We start from the raw sequence: 13,581 nt of genomic DNA, 5'->3' as shown, positions 1-13,581 counted from the left end.
GATTGGCGGCGGCTTGCACAGGAAACTATGCACCATGCATGATTTTAATCAATACTACTACTAGTTATGGTGCCAAGAACCAGTTCATATTCATTCACATTCAGACTGAAGAAGATGATTACATATACCCACGGGGAGCATAGCAGTTGACAGGAAGTTAGGAGTCACGGTGAAGGTCGCGAGCGAAGATGGAGAAGAAAGGCGAGGCGGGGAAGATGAACGGGCAGGACGACGAGAACATCGTCCTCGCCGACCTCATCTTGTCTTGGTCCCTCCAAGACGTCGTCAACCAGGACTTCTTCAGGGGCAAGGTACGTAGGTCCCTAATTCCATCGATTTTTCAAAGTCGGATCCTTTCTTTCCTCCCAGCAAGCAAGCATGCAGAGTAGTATACGTACGCGGAAGTGCTGTGCACACGATACGTACGTGATGATCAGCATGGTACTTTCACAGGTGAGCCGGATACCTGACAGGTTCTTTGGCCTGAGGAGCTACCTGGATTCATTCAGGGCTCCGCTGCTGGAAGAAATCCGAGCAGATATGAGGTCCAACCTGGAGGCACAGACCAACTGCTACAGGCCCGTGCAGATACGGCCCTTGTTTCCCATGCGCAAGGGCGACACAAGGCCAAGGCCCCCACTGTATCGCGTGTCCATCCATGGAGCTTCTCCTCCGTGCACCAGCGACATCGTCCTGCTCTCAGCGGCGATGCCGCTACGGCCGTCCGACCTTGCGAGCCGCGATGGCGCATCCCACTGCCTCGCCCACGTCCAAAGTGTCAGCAGGGACGGTACCAACTTTCTGGTCAGAGCTAGCCGGAGAGTAGACGATTACGTCGAAGGCTACGCGTTCGTTGTTAGGTTGCTCAGTTCCATACCCTACCAACGCATCTGGCGGTGCCTCCGCTACCGAGCCAACTCTTCCGTCAAGAGAGACGACTCCGTTCTCAAGGCTATCGCGGGGGAAGCGGAAGACTCCTCCATGCCGCTGGTAAGCTCTGGTTCGCAGATCGCTTCGTCCAATCGTTCCTTTCTAGTAGTATGACTATGACTATGATTTTCTCATCCGACGGCTGATTTTCCATCGTGAGACAGAGCACTTCCCTGACCGGCGGCACCGACGTCGACGTGCCGCTATCCGTATCAGGCAGGCTGTCTGCGTTCGGGCTCAACGAGTCCCAGACTGGCGCCATACTGAGCTGCATGTCTGCGGTGCAGCGTGCCAGTGTCGATGGCGGCGGCGCGAGCAGCAAGGTTAGCCTCATCTGGGGGCCGCCTGGCACGGGCAAAACCAGGACCATCAGCGTGCTTTTCACTACCGGAATCGCCCCCTATGCCGACGAGGGCCGTCGGCAACATATGCGTCGGCACAGCCAGAGAGGCCGTCGGCTTAGAAAAGCCGTCGGCATATATGATACGCCGACGGGGGCCGTACATCTATGCCGACGGCACCGGCCGTCGGCAACTATCACGCCTAACGGCGGCCGCCGTCAAGTCTGCCCAATGATTGATAGCCACGTGGCACCCCTATGCCGACAGCCTAGCCGTCGGCTTAGTCAAAACCTATGCCGACGGCTAGACCGTCGGCATAGGGGTGCCACGTGGTGACCAGCCGCTGCTCTAGGACCAGGTCTATGCCGACGGCCGGGCTGTCGGCACAATTTGAAACTAAGCCGACGGCCAGGCCGTCGGCATAGTCCTTCATACAGAGCTCCCAGTAGCTGACACGTGGGCGCCTATGCGGGCCAAACCCACAGTAAGATCCCCCTCCTTGTAGACCCGACGCGTTCGTTTCCCCCCTTCAGGTGCCGGCGGCGGCGCCGTCCGTGTGAGGGGGCACACCCCGGAGACGCGTGCCGCCTCTTCGGACATGCCAGCACACCACCCCGCATGTATGAGGGCCCGGTGCGACGCTCGGGTGGCATTGCTACCCCCCCACGGCCCCCATCCCGCCTAACCCTGTAGCATTTGACCACGGGATCTAGCCCTTTAACTTTGCACGGACGCGTTTTGACCAGTGGAACTATCCACCCGGTCGTGTTAGGTCAGCCCATACGAACACTTTAGAGCAACATCCGGGCCAAACCCACAGTAAGATCCCCTCCCTGTAGACCCGACGCTTCCGTTTCCCCCCTCCAGGTGCCGGCATCGGCGTCGTCCGTGTGAGGGGGCACAATCCGGAGACGTGTGCCGCCTCTTCGGACATGCCAGCACACCACCCCGCATGTATGAGGGCCTGGTGCGACGCTCGGGTGGCATTGCTACCCCCCCACGGCCCCCGTCCCGCCTAACCCTGTAGCGTTTGACCACGGGATCTAGCCCTTTGACTTTGCACGGACGCGTTTTGACCAGTGGAACTATCCACCCGGTCGTGTTAGGTCAGCCCATACGAACACTTTAGAGCAACATCCGGGCCAAACCCACAGTAAGATCCCCTCCGTGTAGACCCGACGCGTCCGTTTCCCCCCTCCAGGTGCCGGCGGCGGCGCCGTCCGTGAGCGGGGGCACAACCCGGAGACGTGTGCCGCCTCTAATTTGGACATGGCACCACACCACCCCGCATGTATGAGGGCCCGGTGCGACGCTCCGGTGGTATTGCTATCCCCCAGGGCCCCCGTCCTGCCTCTTCAGACATGGCATCACACCGCCCCACATGTATGAGGGCCCGGTTAGACGGGAGGGTGTACCTGGGGGTAGCAATGCCGCCAGGTGTTGCTTTGGGCCCTCCTACGGTTGTGAAAGCGTGGTGGCTAGCGCAGGCACCCGGCACGCAGCTCCGGGGTGTGCCCCCCATCTCCGGCGTCGCTGTGGGGCACGGCGCGGCGGCAGCAACGTCCGTGAGGGGGGCAATCGATATACCATCTGGGTATGTTTTTTTTATGTTAGACAAGGCACATTTATGTTGTGAAAAAAACAGGGAAAAGTAAATAAAAATAAGTAAAAAAATAAAAATAAATAAATAAATAGAGATATGCCGACGGCAAGGCCGTCGGCATACCTGCGCACATGGCCACGGATCGATGACGTGCCTAAGGGCGCGGATCGGTGATGTGGCAACATCCATGGGCCAGACCTATGCCGACGGCCAGGCCGTCGGCATAGATTTGCCACCCCACGGACAGGCGAGCGACGCGGATCGATGACGTGGCGTCTATATCGACGGCCGTCGTTATCCCGTCGGCGTAGATTGACGCCGTCTCCGTCCGGGTAGCCGGGCCCACGAGCTATGCCGACGGCCTTCTCTATGCCGACGGCCGCCATAGGCATATTTCTATCGACGCCGACGGGTGAGCTTTGCCGACGGGGGTCGTCGGCATAGATTGATATACGCTGACGGCTTTTCTATGCCGACGGCCTGGGCTGGGCCTTCGGGATAGGCCAATCTATGCCGATGGGGCCCGTCGGCATAGATTCGACCGTCGGCATCGCCAGTTATTCTGGTAGTGTGATGCTGTCTGCGATGAAGCTAAAATGGCGGGTGCTGGCGTGCGCGCCGACCAACACCGCCGTCTGTCAGGTGGCGTCCAGCCTCCTGGCGCTGAGGAGGCAGCACCCGGATCCCGATGCCTGCTCTGGCCACGGTGATCTGCTGCTGTTCGGCAACAGGCAACGCATGCCCATCGACGACGATCTCAACCACATTTTCCTGGACACTCGTCTGAAGCTTCTCACAGACTGCTTCTCGCTGGAGACGGGTTGGAGGCGGTGCCTTCTTTCACTGGAAACGTTTCTGGGCAACCAAATAGCCATGATCAAGCGGAGGGATGGCACAAAGCTAGCACTCAAGTGCTACTCCTTCCGCACGTCAGAGTTCCACAGTATCTTTGAGGGGCTTAGCAAGTGCTTAAACACAATCATGTCCCATGTCTCTTTGGATCGTACACTGGAGAAGAACTACAACAACATTAATTTGCTCAGGAAGCTGCTCGACGACTTCAGCAAGCTGCTGGGTAAGAGACAGCTGAACCAGCAAGTTCATGGTTTAATGGATTACTCGGAACAAATAGTTCGCACCATGAGGGAGAAAATGCCAGCAATTCTAGACGTCACGAGGACGCTCCTGCGAGACCTGCAACTTCCTCTGACCGAAGAGTTTTCCGAGATCAAGGAGTTCTGCGTCGAAAACGCGTCCCTCATTTTCTGCACCGTGTCTGGCTCGGTCAAGCTGGAGGGGGAGAAGATGGATCTGCTTCTGATCGACGAGGCTGCACAGCTCAAGGAATGTGAATCCCTCGTCCCATTGCAAGTCTCCGGACTGAAACATGTGGTTCTTATCGGTGACGAGCGCCAACTGCCAGCTATGGTCCAAAGCAAGGTCCATATATACCTTTCATATACTACTCCCTCTGATCCAAAATAAATGTTGCGGTTTTGTACTAAGAGGTTGAACTAACCTTTAGTACTTTCTTTTGAATTGCATCTACATTTGTGGCATTTCTTGCAGGTTTCAGATAAGGCGTTGCTGGGTAGGAGTCTGTTTGAGAGAATGGGTTTACATGGACACAAGAAGCACCTCCTCAACATGCAGTACAGGATGCACCCTTCCATAAGCATCTTTCCCAACTTGAGTTTCTACGACAAGCAAATCTTGGATGGCCCCAATGTGACGCAGACCAAGCATGAACGTAGTTACCTTCCAGGTGCAATGTTCGGGCCATACTCGTTCATCAACATCGACGGTGTGGAAGACCGCGGCCGCAGCAAGACAAACATGCCCGAGGTGGCTGCCATCCTGCAAATACTGCACAGTCTCAAGAAATGTGCGTTGAATGTATTATTTTGTGTTACTGCTGTACTATATATGCACCTCGAACTCATGCTATGGTGTTTGGCGTGCAGTTTGTATCAGCGCCGGGCAGGTGGTTAGCGTGGGTGTCATATCCCCGTACACCGCTCAGGTGGTCGCAATTCAGGGAAAGATAGGGGACGTGAAGGCGATGCGCCCCCTGGTTCTTCGCGTCAACTCCATGGATGGGTCCAGGGCAGTGAAGAAGACGTGATCATCCTATCCACCGTCAGGTCCAACGACACGTGCTCCGTTGGCTTCCTGTCGAACCGGCGACGCGCCAATGTTGCCTTGACAAGGGCGAGGTACGCACGCACGGCGAGATCTGGATGAAATTCTAAATACAAAACTAGTTGGAACTTGTCATGCATAACTGCCTCGATCGATCGTTTTGGTTGCAGGCACTGCCTCTGGATCGTGGGCAACGCGGCGACGCTAAGCGGCAGCGGCTCCATCTGGGGGGAGCTGATCCGGGATGCCGCGGAACGTCGGTGCTTCTTCGACTGGGACGAAGGCGAGGGCGTGTCTCCGGTAGTTTCTCGCCACGCTTGCGTGATCGGGCCAGGACATGGTGAAGCCGCTTCAGATTTAGGCATGCACCTGGCCGGGGATATTTGTGACACGCTCGGTTCTCTGCGGCTCGCTTAACGAATGTACTACTGGTGGTCACAACTCACAAGTAGTGGCGATTTGTTCTGTTTTGGCCTTTTGGGTGTTGTTACACTTGGGGTGTGTCTCAGTGTAGTTGCCTCTCTTTTCAGCTCAGTGAAAAATCTAATGGTGGTCGAACCTAGCTTTATGTATGATTGTGTGGTTTCAGCTCTGTCCGTGGTTGATCAACTGTGGTTTGTATGGTTGTTTTATAGGGAGGACTTATGCGTCAGGTACCTGAAATATCCTTCCGATTCGGTCAGGTACCTAGCTGTCGGCATAGCTCGGATTAGGCCGACGGCGGCCGTCGGCATACATTTGGCTGCCGGCTTAGAGCCCTGTTCCCGTAGTGACTTTGACTGGGTAATGTGCAAGAATAATTTTCATATGAATTGTATATGTTTGTAGTATTCTTAGTATCAAAATAAATAAAAACATCAACGTCGACGGTTAATACCTCTTGACATAGCACATCATGTCAATGGTGTCGTCTCTCTCTCTCTGTGTGTCTCTCTCTCTGATACAAACACATTGAAAATGCACCTATGAAGGAAGCAACACAAACTAGATACACGGCTAGAGAAAAATGACACACACGAAAAGAGAAGAAAACTAAACAAAGGGGGTGACTATTTGACAGGCGTCTAATATATATTTGGCATTCGGTTGAACCGCTCCGTACCATCCGATCTAGATCCCAATGCCCAATTGGGCTCTTCTTCCCCTATACTAAACTAAAACTAAAAAAAATGAATTTTCTAAGAAAGAATGAAGTATTGGCATTGGTAATGAGAAATTTTAGCATGCTCTCTCTTACCTCTTCTTTTATACATGTGAGGTAAGAAGGTACTCCCTCCGTGTTTATTTACTCCGCATATTAGCTTTGGTCAAAGTTAAACTTTATAAATTTTGACAAAGTTTATAGAAATAAATATTAACATATACAATCAACACCATTAGATTCATTATCAAATGTACTTCCATATCATATAGATTTGTTATGGTAAATATTTATATTCTTTTTGATAAACTTGGTCAAACTTCAGGAAGTTTGACTTCAATCAACTCTAATACGCGGAGTAAATAAAAACGAAGGGAGTAAGAGTTAATCAGACCACTAATTATTGAGTTTAACGGCTCAGATCTATTATGTACTGCTCACTGCTAATAGACTTAAAGGAGAAAGAAAATGAAAAAGGGCGAAGGAAAAAACTTACACAAAATTTGCCTTTTTTGTAACTGCGAAGAATAAGCATATAATTTACACGCATATTGCATAGTACTTCCATGTATAGTTGCACATACAAAATAAAAAACTGAAATTTTCTAAAGAAGGATGAGAAAACTGACCGACTGGCTGTGCTCTCTTGGTCTCCAGGGTGACAGTAGCACCCAAGCAAGCTAGGGCAAGGTGTGGAGTTTTAAATTAATCGCCAAGTCATTCCTTGTCTATTTTTGATTAATTAAGACCATGGCATAGTAATTCTTTATTGCATGTGACCCAAAGGCCTCACTTAAAAGAGGAGGGTGGTACAAACCCCCAAACGGGCATGTTAAGTTAAATGTTGATGCGGCCTTTAACTGCAATTTGCTTCAAGGGGCTATGGGGGCAATCATCCGAGATGATAGAGGACACATGAGGTTGTAGCTGGGAACAAGCTCATTGAGATGTTGACTCCTGCTATGATGTTCTGACTGCTGAGGCAATGGCCCTGAAATTTAGTTTAAACTTGGTGTTGATTGCATATGTGGTAGGAGCTAGGGTTCTACCGGGTCTAGGCCGGAGGTTGTAGGGGAAGGAGGGAGCTGGTCGTGGACGAACACGCGGACGCCGGCGGCTGGGCACCGTCGTGCGCGAGGAGGTGGCGGCTGAGAGGGAGATGATGCAGGGAAGGAGGCGGCTAGGGTTAGGTCTCCCGGCTCCCTAAGAAAGCCGATCAAATATGATTGCTTCTTGCTTAATTCCAAAACGGATCCTTACACGAGTTTATATAATCCTCCTACTAAGATAATTGGGCTAAGCCCCTAATAACGCCACAACTAACTGGGTTAAGCCCCTAATATGCCGGTCATAACATTTCTCCACGCGTGCACAAACAGCTCGTCCTCGAGCTGGAAGGCGGGGAAGCACTTGCGGAACTCCTCGGGGTGATCAACCGTCGCCAAACACCTCCGCGGCAGCTGGGGCGGGCAGGTCGCCAAGCCCGGCGGCGGCGCCGGTCATAACATTTCTCCAGGTAGAAGAGTCGCGGGCAGACGTGGCCGGGCACGTAGGGCTCATCGCAGTTAAAGAACAACCCTTGGCGACGACGCTCGAGTAGCTTAGCCGTGGTGAGCAAGCGGAACGGGCGCGCCGCGATTGCGGCGAGGGGTGCCGTGGAAGCCTGAGCAGGCCGACCCTGCGCGGGAACGTCCGGCCAGGGTGGTGGCCCAGCGGCCCGGGACGGTAACGCCTGCTGGATGGCCACCGCGCGGCGCTTGAACGCACGGGCGTAATACATGGCCGTCTGGAGGTCCTGGGGTCCCTACAGCCGGCAGACCGCCGACGAAGAGCTCGGCCCGCTGGCGAGCCGTCACGCCGGGTGCGTGGCACGCCAGGGCCTGAAAGCGGTCGGTAAAGTCCTACACCGTAGAGGTGAAGGGGAGACGGCCCAACTCCGCCAGCCGGCTCCCGCGTATCGGCGGCCCAAAACGAAGGAGGAAGAGCTCGCGAAAATGCTCGCATGGAGGTATACCGCCCTCGTCCTACTCGAGAGCGTAATACCAAGTCTGCACGGAACCTCGGAAGTGATATGAAGCGAGCCAGGTGCGGTCCGACGCGAGCGTGTGTTGCCCCCAGAAGAACTGGTCACACTGATTAAGCCAGTTGAGGGGGTCCTCGGTGCCGTCGTAGGTGGTGAAGGCGAGCTTGACGAAGCGTGGGCCCATCTGGGTATGATCGCCGTGGGGGTACGGCTTGGCGGTGCGGAGCAGCGGCATCGGGTCGGTGATCACAGGGGGTGGGGGGCGTGGAACGGCGGCGCGTCGAGGCCAGCGTAGGGGCCCGTGGAGCTGGAGGACCCGCCGTACTATGCCTACTGTGACGGCACGTGCGGCGGTCCGAGGCCATTGTGTAGACCGGCTGAGACGATGACTCGGTCAACCAGGCCGATAGCACGGACGGCGAGGGCGGGAACCGGACTTGGTGGAGCGGAACTTTCGTCGGCGCGGTCGATGCGGGGCTGGAGCTGACCGGCGGTGGCTGCTGCGGTGTCGTGCCAGGGAGCGGCAGCGGCTGCTGCGTGGAGCACCGGGAGCGGCAGAGGCCGCTAGGAGCGGCGGCTGCCACGACAGCCAGGGCGGGGCGGTGGTGGCGGTGGATGGCAGCTGCAGCGGCCTGGTGAGCGCGGTGAAGGCCGCCTGGTGCAGCGGCTGCCACGGCGGCGCGGCGGCGACGGTGGCCGGCGCAGCCCGTAGGAGCTGGCCAGGTACAGCCGGATCCCCTGGACGGCTGTGACGAGGTCGTGGAGGATCCCGCTGACCTCCTCCGGGGTGTAGACGACTGCTGGCAGCGCGGTGGAGGGCGCCAGCATCTGGGCGGTGGAGATGGCCAGCGGCACGGTGGTGGCGGTCGGCAACGAAAGCGAAGGGGTTGGCGGCGGTGAAGACATGATCGGACCTGAGCTACCTGATACCAAACTGGTAGGAGCTAGGGTTCTACCGGGTCTAGGCCAGAGGTTGTACGGGAAGGAGAGAGCTGGTCATGGACGAACACGCGGACGCTGGCGGCTGGGCGCTGTCGTGCGCGAGGAGGCGACAGCTGAGAGGGAGATGACGCAGGGAAGGAGGCGGCTAGGGTTAAGTCTCCCGGCTCCCTAAGGAAGTCGAGCAAATATAATTGCTTCTTGCTTAATTCCAAAACGGATCCTTACATGAGTTTATATAATCCTCCTACTAAGATAATTGGGCTAAGCCCTAATAACGATAAGATAGACGGGCCAAAACTAACTGAGCTAAGCTCCTAATATGCCGGTCATAACAATATGTTAATATTTTTTTCCTGTACACTTTGTCAAAGTTATAAAGTTTGACTTTGACCAAAGCTAATATACGGAGTAAATAAAAACGGAGGGAGTACCTTCTTACTTGACATGTAAAAAAGAAGACATAAGAGAGAGCATGCTAAAATTTCTCATTACCAATGGCAATACTTTATTCTTTCTTAGAAAATTATTTTTTTTATTTTTTTATTTTAGTTTTAGTTTAGTATAGGGGAAGAAGAGCCCAATTGGGCATTGGGATCTAGATCGGATGGAGCTAGGGAGCGGTTTGACCGAATGCCAAATATATATTGAACGCCTGTCAAATAGTCACCCCCTTTGTTTAGTTTTCTTCTCTTTTCGTGTGTGTGTCATTTTTCTCTAGGCGTGTATCTAGTTTGTGTTGCTTCCTTTGTAGGTGCAACAGATTGTACATCAATTGGGATAACCAGGAACTCTTGGAGATAATGAATAAAGATGGCCAATACGCTGGAGATGGGGCGGCCATTGTTGATGAGTGCTATCATCTGGCTTGTGAGCTTAGCTCTATAGTTTTTGAATTTTGTTTCAGAGAGTCGAATGCGGCTGCTCATGAATTAGCTAGTATTGCTAGAGTTTCGTTGTGTAATGATTTGGTAGATAATGCTCCTTCTGAGGTTCTTCCATTGCTATTAAAGATGTAAGCTTGCTCACCACTGAACAAAGTGGAAGCATAGTTGTCAAACAAAAGGGACCATGACACAGCGACCACTTGATGCAAATTTCGTGTTCCATACGTGCTGCACGCAGTCAATTTGAATGCAAATATGCAATGATGCGTGGCAGCTAGCTTGGTCGCATTGATATTTTAGTCACATCGCAAGATTATAGGGCGGAGTACAAGTAGCCAGTTTTTTTCCGCTAGGGAAAGGTTGGCACCATATTGTGCGTGCTTTGGCGTCGTATATGGTCCTGTTTGGTTCAGATTTTATCGACGGATTCCGCTGCCGCGCAGCAGAATCTGAATCAAAGGGCAAACCCAGCAGAATCTGATTCCAGAAATCCGTTGCTAAAATCTGAACCAAAAGCGGAAGCAGCCCAGGACGTGCTTTCCAAAATCTGATTCCGCTGTGAGCCAAAATCTGAAAAAGTTGTATCAGCTGGTTTGTCAAATGACCTGCATCTTTTTCACATCAGATTTTCCACAGCTATTTTTTCACAGCAGATTTTTCACAGCTGCTTTTAGAAATCCACAGCCGAACCAAACAGGGCCATAATGTCATGTACGCGCCAACATATGTGGTATGTGCATTTCGCCTCGTTTTGTAGAGGCCGGAAATGAGCTATCTCTATATATACGGTTGGATTATCTTGATCCATGCTATATATGGTTGAGTAAACAAAATAATTTTATTGAAAATGTGATATACACATGCGCAGAAATAATGGATACTATAGCTAGTATCTGTCGCGTGCATGCCATGGGTGGACACCACTTACTTACATGCAGGCATGCAGCCACGTACCAACACATGGAAAGTTGTTAATCTGTGATGTCTTCTGGCCGGTCGGACTCCTACCAGCCATACCAAAGAAACTCCCAAAGAGAAAACATGCATACACCACGCCACCAGCGATCTGATGTGTGGTCTTTTTCTTTTCTTTTTTTGTACTACCGGGACCTCTGAACCAATTCTCTGCAAAGTTTCAACTCAATTTTGAAGTCACGAACCAAAATCAATCAAGCAAGCAAGCAAGGCGGCGAGCCACTAGCGTGTGCATGTTCTTTTGTGTAGCGGTACACGGATGCATGAATGCATGGAGAGCTAGCTGGGAGAGTCCATGCATGGACCACTTCTTCACACACATCGCATTGCCTGCTGCTATGATACTTTAACACACTTAGAGTTAGAGTTATTTTCTAATCCATTCTAACTTAAATAAGCACCTCTCCACCAGAATAGTTGGGTTAGATGAAACTAACCCACTCTAACCCTTCATGTTTGGATACTTTTGGGTTATTTAAGCTATCAACTAACCCAAACTAGCTCTAACCCCATGATCCAAACAGGGCCACATATCACGCGCATGTATTTACCTGTGTATGTATGGGAGCGGTCGCCTGAAATCTTTTTGCGCCAAAACGATTCTATCTGAACCATTGAATCAAGATCCCACCGATCCGCAATCATCTTCCAGCTCGAACATCCGACACACCGTTTCCCTTCTTCCTCTTAGACTAGCCACAGTGGAGAGTAAGGCTGGTCATAGTGGGAGTAACTTAACAAGTAACATAGCGCATTTCAAAACAGGTTTGCTTATGTGGCATGGGGTTAATGAGGAGAGAGGTGTTTGGAGTAACATAATATGTTACTGTAACATAACGCAACCCAAAGCAAAATGAGTCTATGATGTAATAAATGCTATCATCTATGATACTACTTGTATGTTATTTTGCACTATGAAGGTAGTAACAAAGACTAGTGTCATATGCATGAATGACACTAGTCTAAGTTACTCCCCACTATGACCAGCCTAAGGCTGGTCATAGTGGGGAGTAACTTATACTAGTGTCATACATATGACACTAGTCTAAGTTACTACTTTCATAATGCAAAGTAACATAGTAGTAGTGTCATAAAAGACTTCATTAATTAGTTTGTAGACTCATCTTGTCTTGGAAAGCGCTATGTTACAGTAACATATTATGTTACCACTTTTCATTAACTACATGCCACATAAGCAAAATTTTCTCGAAGTGCGCTATGTTACTTGCTAAGTTACTCCCACTATGACTAGCCTAACATACACTAGTAACATACATATATCCCTAGACTATGTTACTACTTTCATAATGGATAGTAACTTAAGTATGGTAACATGCAAAGATTCATTTATTAGGTTATAGACTCATATTGCATTGAGACATGTGATGTTACAGTAACTAGCTAAGTTAGTACAACTACCTCTTTCCTCATTAACTCATTGCCACATAAGTAAATTTGCTGAGTTGGACTCGATGTTACTGCTGAAGTTACTCCCATTGTGACTAGTCTTACCGCCGCCGATCCAACCCGAGCGGAACTGTCTGTCTCAAAAGTCCACGGCCGATGGCGGCCTCGCCGCCCTGACCTCCCCTAGAGCTTTCCCTCTCACCCAAGGCATTCCCTCTAAGCTCTGCCACCTCTAGTTCTGACGACGGTAGTCCCCACACCCGCACCCATGAACTTCCTTACTTGCCTTAGCCGGTTGCGGCTGGACGAGGCCGCTGGCGTCCCGGGGCCTCGCTTTGCTCGACCTAATGCCGCCATTGGCAGCTAGGTGCTCCGCCGCGCCTCAATCTTGGTTCCCAGACGAAATCGACCGAAGCACATTCGAAATTCAGGTAACTTATTTCCAGCAAAACTGTGCATGTATCGATGCACCACAAGGCAGTACAATCCATTGCGTGTGGCCTCGATTTCCATTTATAGAAACTCGATCCCTCTAAACCTGATTGGCCGGCCGGTGCACCTCTAGTCCAGAGTAATGCATGCGGTTTGTATCTCGCGGGTTATGTTTGTAACGAAATCCTTTGTGGCCCGAGCATTGTCTGAAGATTTAATGAGAAGATATGTTGATATGAACACTGGCAACTAGCTTGTTCGTTGTACTTCCTTCGTCACGGTTTAGAAGGCACAGTTAAATTTACATGCGTTTCCATAATAGACAAGGTTTAAGGCGCATTGCATTTATTTCTAGTAGCTAATTAGTACTTCGATATACTATTTCTATATGCATGCGTAGTGTGAATGCTATTTTTAAACCCATCCCACAACCAATAGATAACCATCTAGATCCTAGAGAATTTCCAAGCGCGCCTTCTAAACCGTGACGGAGGGAGTAGTTTACGGAAGTATTATATTTAAGAAAATTTAAGCAAATTTAGGTTGAGTGGCTAAAAGGTCTTAGGCTGGCCATAATGAGGGTAACATAAGCGGTATCATGTACTTGGGACTCGCAAATAATTAAAGAAGAGATGGATGATTATAATAACATAGGTAGATACCGTATCATAATAAATATTATGCTACTATGTGTCATGCATGACAATAAATGAGATCATCTATAATACTAATCTATGATAATATACATTACAGATTTAGTA

General features: G+C 51.0%; 1 pseudogene; it reads left to right on the top strand.

Annotated features, from left to right (window-relative positions):
• The first annotated feature begins 708 nt into the window (after positions 1–708).
• Positions 709–10,138, top strand: LOC125526833 (putative ATP-dependent helicase C29A10.10c; annotated as a pseudogene).
• Positions 10,139–13,581: the final 3,443 nt, after the last annotated feature.

The sequence above is a fragment of the Triticum urartu genome, chromosome 7A (genome assembly GCF_056163025.1).
Source record: "Triticum urartu cultivar PI428250 chromosome 7A, HENAU_Tu73, whole genome shotgun sequence".
Classification (NCBI taxonomy): domain Eukaryota; kingdom Viridiplantae; phylum Streptophyta; class Magnoliopsida; order Poales; family Poaceae; genus Triticum; species Triticum urartu.
Note: the sequence above shows the minus strand (reverse complement) of the source record. Positions and strands in the feature narration are given on the sequence as shown.